General features: G+C 37.9%; 1 pseudogene; it reads left to right on the top strand.

Annotated features, from left to right (window-relative positions):
- The first annotated feature begins 3811 nt into the window (after positions 1-3811).
- Positions 3812-5922, top strand: LOC143621368 (L-type lectin-domain containing receptor kinase IX.1 pseudogene; annotated as a pseudogene).
- Positions 5923-8961: the final 3039 nt, after the last annotated feature.

The raw sequence follows: 8961 nt of genomic DNA, 5'->3' as shown, positions 1-8961 counted from the left end.
AATTGATTATATATATAAAAATCAAATGAATTACATAAATTATGAAAAATACATTAATATATGAATAATAACAAAAATATACATCAATATTAGACAAAAAATAATAAATTTTATCAATAAATCCTCAATCCATGAAATTAGCTATATCAAGCTGGGGACATAACCTAAAACAGGCCTACCACGAAAATTAAATATTAATACGTAAACAAAGCCAATTAAATAGGCCCACCACAAAACTAAAAGTCTAAACTTCATCCCTTCTTGAAGTTTCCCCTGAGACACCCCACCGCCCGTAACCATGAACATTATTATAACTTCATATAATGTTGTTCTGTTTGTGAAGAACCAATTTTATCTTTGTTGAATTTATTAACCATTTGTTTTTGGTGTTTACATATTCCCGTATCTCATATTGATTGAATTGATTTTTACTACGACGAATTCGTAGCACGTGTTCCTTGTCTGGTCATAAGATCGAGAGGTCAACACGGTCCGATTCCCTGTGTTGTGATTGTCCTTCATTGCAAAATATACCAAATATACCAAGTTATGTCTTCATTGCAACATATACCAAACCCGAGTTTTTTTTATGTCTTTTAACAAATAAATTCAAAGTATATGCTTTTCTATTCTACACAACCTAGACCCAAGTTTTGGTCATTAATTTAATTAATCTTTTCAGTCAACTAAACTTTACCTTTTCATCAGTTTAAATCAAATATCATTGCGAACTTCATAGTATTCTTGCAAATCTCATAATTGTTCTTTACATTTGTTACAAAAATAGTTTAAATAATCCAGCAACTCGTCTAATACTAACCACATGCTCATTGTGGGTACGATACATGACTTACCTTAGCTACCTGAATGCCTGATGACCGTCGTCAAGTCAAGCAAAAACATTTATAAAATTCTACTAATGTTCCCTTAACTAGCAATGGTAAGTAGGATGTCGAACCCACATAGAATCAATTGGAAAATTTGGCTAATTGTTTATGAAGTAATTATATAATGGCGGACAAGCGATGCCAAACGGTCTAAAAGTGATTTGTAAACAATAATGAGAAAATAGTAACCACCCCGGGCTTCAGATTCAGTAATTAACTAATAACCTAACTTTGTTCATTGGGACATCCTTAACGGGGACCCTATGCGTGAATTGATTTTAAGTGATGATTAAGAAATTGAACTCAACGTGTTCTATTAACAAAATCACCAATCCAATTAGAATGTGTCAAGCAAATACCTGGTCATGAAGTACTAATCACGAACCATATGATATTAATACGAAAAACATATAATAATCAGATTGTTTAACTTTAAAAACACAAGTTAAGTTTAACGCAACCAAACGATTATGTAAAAGCTTAATCTTAAAACATGAACAAAACTGAAATCAAAAGTTTCTCACACGAATCCTACACCCAAGGATGATTACAAAGGAATTAGCCGCTCATGGAATCTTCAATGGTTGAGAGAACGCATGAAGAAATAATCTTGGAGAATGATTGGAACCTTCAAAATCTGCTCTCTAATGATGAAAAACGGCCTAGGAAAGTTCCCTTTTGCAACCCTAAAGTTATATTTATATATGGAGGCAAAAACCTAAAATCCATGTCTTTTTACGAACTAGGCCGCAATTTGTGCTTATAGAGACGCAACTTGCAGCCTCCTCATCCAACATTGCCTTATCAGCGCCACTGCTTGCGGCCTCTCTTACCAATTGCGGCCTGTTTGGTTTTCTTCATTTTTCCTCCATATCTTGATTATCGGCCTCACTCATCATCATTTTACTCTCGAGTATCATCCCAATAGCTTCCATTAAGCTTTGTTTAGCTACATTAAGCACCAAACACCTGCAATCATCAAATATCTTAAAGTAGTCATGTTCGATATATATATATATATATATATATATATATATATATATATAAATAGCTAAAACGTACGATATTAGAGATTAAAAACATATTCTTTAACCCACTAATCACTACATAGGTTATTTGGGTTTTTGCATCATCGGAACGACACAGTCATCAAAATAGTAGTGTTTCCACGGAGCTAGTGTGCTTAGTATTATATTGTTTGTTTGTTTGATTTTTTTTATGTTTGGTTTATTTTTAATATATAAAGATATTTTTTTTTCACGTTTATTTATCTTATTTGTTCGGTTTTACCTTGGGTAATTTAGATTGTTTGTGCATATCATATTCTTTACAAGCATTTTAGACTCTCAAGTACTTTGATGTCACCATGTATAGAACAGGTTACTAAGGTTATTGCGAGGGCTCATATCACACATATCGATATTGTCAAATATGTTTATAAGCATGGGAAGAATGCCAATGTGTCACCACTAGTGGAAAAATGATTTTTAGACACGGTGAATTTGGTTTTTGGAGGCGGTTTTTGACCTCGTCAAAAACGGTTTCCAAAACCACATCAAATCTTACGATACTATTAAAACAATACAATATTCCACATGACATTCAACTAGGGTGTCCACATCATGCCACATCATTGCCAAGTCATCTATTTTCTTTCTTATTATTGCCAAATCATCTCAAACATTTTTTTATTAAATCAAAAATACTTGACAAAGACGAGATTAGGACCCGGGTGTGAAACCAAGATAAATGTTTTAAGAAAATTCTCTCTAGCCATTCCACCAGGCTCTAATTTTGTCGTTCTCTAAAAAAATAAACAGATATATTTAGACATACGGTGTGGTGTAAATGTGCTATAAATGAAAAACTAAAAATTAATTCTAAAAATGAAATGAATCTTATATATTCAATGCTTCAAAATCAGTAAAATAAATACAAAATCTTGAGAAAATAGTAGACAAATGGATATTAACCCAAAAATGAAAAAAAACTCACATTATATATAAAAATTTGTTACATACACACACACACACACTATTATTTATTACGTCATTCGTCCGGTCCGCCCTTCCGAGTCGGTTCGACCTGTGACCCGGTAAGGAGTCCGGGTCAACATCCGGTTCGGGTCTGAAAACATTGCATACACCATATTTAAACCTTAATATTTTCCAACCTTAATCATTTTAATCTCTCTCTCTCTCTCTTTCGGTTTATTACCTCCACCATCTCATATATTCCGGTAATGTAGATGTAGATTAATCGTTTTCCGGTAAGGTTATATTTTATACTCTAATGGCCAACAATGTTACATGATTTTCCGGTAAGGTTATATCTGTTTCCGGTAAGGTTTTATATTTATTTTAATTGTTATATGATTTTATTATAAGCTCTTTAGGTTGTTTATCAAAATTAAGATTGAATTGATATTTGAAGTAATTACGGTTTTCCGGTAAGGTTTTATTTGCTATTCTAATGTCCGATTATCATATTATTCCTTATTTCATTTACAATTGCTTTTGATCTCCGTTTTTTGTTTGTATTTATATTAATTATTATATGATTTTCTTATAAACTCTTTATATTCTATATCAAAATCGAAGATAAAATGGAGATTTTTCCTATTTCGTTTTTCCGGTAACGCAATTCAAATAATCTGGTTATCAATTAGAACATCAATTTTACATTTGTTTATCTAATTCAAATCTTGCATAATTGGTATTTTATTTATTATGTTTATTTTTTTAAGTTAGATATTACATATTAGTTAACAATCGATGTAACATAAATATTATTGACGTTTACCCTTTTCTCTTTTCAACGATGGGTCGTCGAAGGACCACATAAGTTTGTGGAAAACAAATGATCAACAATCAACGCAATGACTTATGACTAATTAATCAACTATCATGGCTATTTAATATTTTTGCACTAGTTTATTTTGATTCCTGTGCTCTTACCTCATGGCTAAATCTTTCTCATCTCCCGGTCTTGATACTGCTTGTATCATTCTCTTTGTTTTTTCTTCTTACTTATTCCTCTTGCCCTTGTCTGAATCGATAGATTTCGAGATCACTAGTTTTTTTTTATGATACAAAAAATATACTCTACTCAGGTGATGCAGTACCTTCTTCGGGTGCCATAGAGTTCACTCGAGTTAATGACGTAATGCGTGTTGGCCATGTTCAATACACAGAAGCCGTCCGGATATGGGACAAACAATCCAACAAGCTCTCTGATTTCGACACTCACTTCACTTTCGTTATAGATACATTAAAACAGACTAGCTATGGGGGATGCTCTTGCTTTCTTTCTTGCCCCGTTCGGCTTCCAAATCCCACCAAACTCAACTGGTCAATATCTGGGCCTGTTCAACAACACTAACTATAACTCGCCTCAAAACCATATGATTGTTGTTGAGTTTGACAGTGTGGCAAATACTTGGATTGGTGATCCTCCATATGGTCACGTGGGCATCAACATCAACTCGCTCGGTTCAGCAAATTTCACCGTTTGGAATGCTAGTTTGCACAACGGAGAGCCTGCAGATGCTTGGGTGACTTACAATGCTACCACTCACATGCTGAGCCTGTCTTTGCGCCATGGGGCTAAAAATCCATCCACAGATAATATCCACCTTTCGTATAAAGTTGACTTAAGGGAAATTCTTCCCGAGTTGGTGACAATTGGATTTTCGGGTGCCACCGGTCTTGCATATGAGAAACATACTCTTGGATACTGGAAGTTCAGTTCAAGCTTGAAAACACTACTAGAAAAGGAAGATGAATTAAAGAAAAGGAAACTAGTAGCGAGATTAACAATTCCTCTTGGTGTTCTAGTTGTTGGAGGCATAGTAGCATATGCTATAGTTTCGAGGAGACGAAGAAACATTACACAACAACCTGAAGATATAGTTGCCTTGACATCAACTATAAATGATGATCTTGAAAGAGGTACCGGACCTAAAAGATTGACTCTTAGAGATCTATTATTGGCTACCAACAACTTCTCTAGTGACCGGAAGTTAGGCGAAGGAGGATTCGGGTGTGTCTATAAGGGATACTTATCCCGTGAAGGTACCGTGGTAGCTGTCAAGAAAATTTCACAAGGTTCTAAACAAGGAAAGAAAGAGTACAGGACTGAAGTGAAGATCATTAGCGGTTTAAGGCACCGGAACTTGGTGCAACTCATTGGTTGGTGCCATGATGAAACTCAATTCTTGCTAGTGTACGAGTTTATGCCAAACGGCAGCCTTGATTCCCATCTGTTTTACAAAAAGAGTCTCCTTAAATGGGGAGTTAGGTACAGGATCGCTACAGGTTTAGCCTCAGCATTGCTATATCTCCATGAAGAGTGTGAACAATGTGTGATACATCGAGATATAAAAGCGAGCAACATCATGCTTGATTCAGGCTTTAACACAAAGCTTGGAGACTTTGGATTGGCTCGACTCATGGACCATGAAGTGGGTCTAAAAACAACTGCCTTAGCTGGAACTCTAGGCTACATGGCTCCTGAGTATGCAACAACTGGGAAAGCCAGCAAAGAGTCGGATGTGTATAGCTTCGGGGTAGTTGCATTAGAGATAGTTTGCGGGAGAAAGGCAACAGATAAAGTTGACCCAAACTCTGCTCTTGGGTTGGTTGAGTGGGTATGGGGTCTACTAGGAAAAGCTGAGCTGCTTTCTGGTGTGGATCAGATGCTCAACAAGGAATTCAATGCAAAAGAAGTTGAGCGTTTGATGACGGTCGGGTTATGGTGCTCAACCCTGACCGGAGTCTAAGGCCGTCTATCCATTAAGTAATTCAAGTACTGAAGTTCGACGGTGCACTCCCAAATCTTCCAATGAAGATGCCAGTGCCCATCTATTACTCAGCACCAGATGGCACTGAATTCAATTCGTCTAGTGCTACAATGACCAACAGTAGCATCGATATGGTACGTTGAACACACATAGTTGTTTAAAGTAACTAATAAATTATTTTGGTATTGTGTACCTTTATTTGATATCAATTGAATTGTTGCAGATTGTATTCAATGTAATTTGTAAGAGGACCCCAGTAGTGATATACTGACTATCATCCAACTATTTAATCTACCACACTAAATGTTGCACTCTACAGGATTTAACACTTCACATCCTATTCGACACCCTTACCTCCTATTTGCACATTTTAACAATTGAATTGATGGATTTGAAATTTAAGAAACTAATTAAATTAACAGGTTTGTGTATAAATATACCACAAATAATCTTGAAACACTATAGTTTGTGTCAAAAAAATGTTCTTTTTTGTTGGAAAGTGTCAAAGTGGAAGACATATGTTAAAAATTGAAATCTAGCTAGAGAATAATTGTTTTGTATTGCCTATTTAAGTATGTTGTTTTCATAGAAAAATAATCACACAGGTTGACTCTCGACTTGGAATTACAAAAATAAAGCGCATGAAATATGTTTTGATTTTCCAACGGTTCATTCTTAGTTGTCTTCTCTTGTTGTAGAAATCCTCTTGCTGTAGAAATATCACAAATTATGATGTCGGCCCAAGTATTGAAGACCGGGCTATTATGTATTTGGAGGCACAAGATCGCGCTATAAAAGGTGGCCCACGAAAACGGGTATAACTTGGCTCACGAAGCTCCGTTTCAGGCCTATTACTAGTCAAATCGAAGCTTGAGACGTGGAGCACATTGTTACAAACAGCCTACGGCGGTTTGCCCCTATCCGAAGCCCAAAAACGCCTCCTAAATAAAGTTTTGGGCCTTTTAATGTTTTTTCAGCACTTTTTATGTTTTTGTTTTGGGGTTTGTGTTTGGCCCATGGCCCATTTTAGGCCCATTTCGTATTAGAACACTTATTTATATGTTGGTTTTGTAATTCAGAATGGTAGACTTGAATATTAATAAATTTCATTTTTCTCTTCATTTTCCCTAGACCCTGGGGTGGGATTTGGGAGTTTTGAAGTTCATCACGGTATTCACTGAATCAACGTGATTCGATCTTCGTTTTCTTTATACTGCTGCATCAGTTGGTATTAGAGCCGAATTCCTGGCTCGAAAATGCCTCCAAGGAGACAACAGAGACCACTCGATGAAGTATACGAACGAGAGTTGGAATAACGATATATGGCGCGGGTGGAGCAACGATTGGATCAAGTGGTCGATCAACTCACTGATCGAATGGCTGACTTGATGAATCGTAGAAGGCCGGCCCCAGAAAACAGGGAGTCTGATAATCCGTTTTTTGGTACTGCGGTTCGTCTTCCGAAGAAGGTTACGAGAGGGGACCAAGACAAGAACGTGGAGATGGAATCCGGCGTTGGGATGCTGGGATCCGTACTGATATCCCAGAATTTGATGGGACTAGTTTGGATCCGGAAGGGTTCATCGATTGGTTGGTTATTGTAGAAGAGGTGTTTGAGTTCCGAGAGGTCCCTGAAAATAAGCGGGTCTCTTTGATCGCTACCGGGCTACGTGGGAGGGCATCAGCATGGCGGAAACAGTTGAAGATGACACGAAATAGAGTCGGGAAGTCACAGATCGTGACATGGGCCAAGATGAGAAAGTGTTTGCGGGATACCCTTTTACCTCACAACTTTCAACAATTGATGTATCAACGTTTGCAGAATCTGAAACATGGATCCAGATCGGTTGAGGAATATACGACCGAGTTTTATCATTTGGTTGCTCGTAATGATATTCAAGAAAACGATGAACAACTCGTTGCTCGGTATATTGGGGGTTTAACGGTTCAGATCATGGACTCTGTAAATCTTTTTATCCGTTAACGGTCGCCGAGGCATACCAAAGGGCGTTGGCTTTTGAAAAACAAAACCGTCGGGTGGGCGGTTCATATTCACCAGCCCTTGCTGGAGGAAATTCGGGGTCGGGTAGTGGAGGACCTCGTGTCGTGCCAAGTCAGCAAAGGTCGGGGGCCAACAACATTGGGTCGACTTCTAAGGGGGCTAGTAGTAGCGGGGTGAAGTGTTTTAATTGTGGTGGGTCATAGGCAAGTTGAATGTAACAGTTTGGTAAGAGGCATTTGTTTGTTGAATCTGATGATGAACAATATGAAGAATATGAAAAGGCCCCAGAGTATGATGAAGAACCCGATTATGAGGAGGAGTTTGTGACCGGTGATGTGGGGTGAACTAGGTGGTTAGACGTTCTTGCTATACACCAAAGGCTGATGGAGACGGATGGCTTAAGCATAACATCTTCCACTCCACATGTACCATTCTGGGGAAGGTTTGCACGTTTGTTATTGATTCTGGAAGTTGTGATAATCTGATTTATGAAGAGGTAGTCCAAAAGTTGGCCTTGAAGACAGAGAGTCACCACAAGTCTTATAAGCTTCAATGGCTTAAAAGGGGGGGGGGGGGAGAGGTAACGGTCTAAAAAAAAGCCCCTGTTTCTTTTTCTATCGGGACCACATATAAAGATGATGTTGTGTGTGATGTGGCTCCTATGGATGCGTGTCACTTGTTGTTGGGTAGACCTTGGGAGTATGATCGAAGTATAGAACATGACGGACGGTCAAATTCTTTTAGCTTCATGTTTGGTGGGGTAAAGATAACGCTTGTTCCTAGCAAGCCCAGGCAGCTAGCCACAAAGCAGTCGGGTAACCTGTTGACCATTAGTCAGTTTGAAGATGAGTTGGTGGAGGCAGACAATGTATTTGTTTTGATAGGGAAACCAATGCCCGAGGAAGTTGAGATTCCTTTACTTGAGGAATTTTCTGATGTTTTCCCTGATGACTTGCCGGATGGGCTGCCACCTTTGCGTGACATCCAATATCATATTGATTTGGAGCCTGGTTCACAGTTGCCCAATAGGCCACATTACAGGACGAGCCCGAGAGAACATGAAGAGTTGCGTAGACAGGTTGAGGAGCTGATTTCTAAGGGTCATGTTCGTGAAAGTATGAGCCCTTGTGCTGTTCCTGCTTTGTTAACTCCAAAGAAGGATGGTACCTGGCGGATGTGTGTCGATAGTCGAGCCATCAACAAGATTACTGTGAGGTACATGTTTCCTATTCCTCGACTTGATGATTTGCTTGACCAGATTAGTGGTGCCA

Source organism: Bidens hawaiensis, unplaced genomic scaffold (assembly GCF_021521415.1).
Source record: "Bidens hawaiensis isolate Kalapana, Puna unplaced genomic scaffold, B.hawaiensis_p1.1 tig00002839_1, whole genome shotgun sequence".
NCBI classification, from domain to species: domain Eukaryota; kingdom Viridiplantae; phylum Streptophyta; class Magnoliopsida; order Asterales; family Asteraceae; genus Bidens; species Bidens hawaiensis.
Note: the sequence above shows the minus strand (reverse complement) of the source record. Positions and strands in the feature narration are given on the sequence as shown.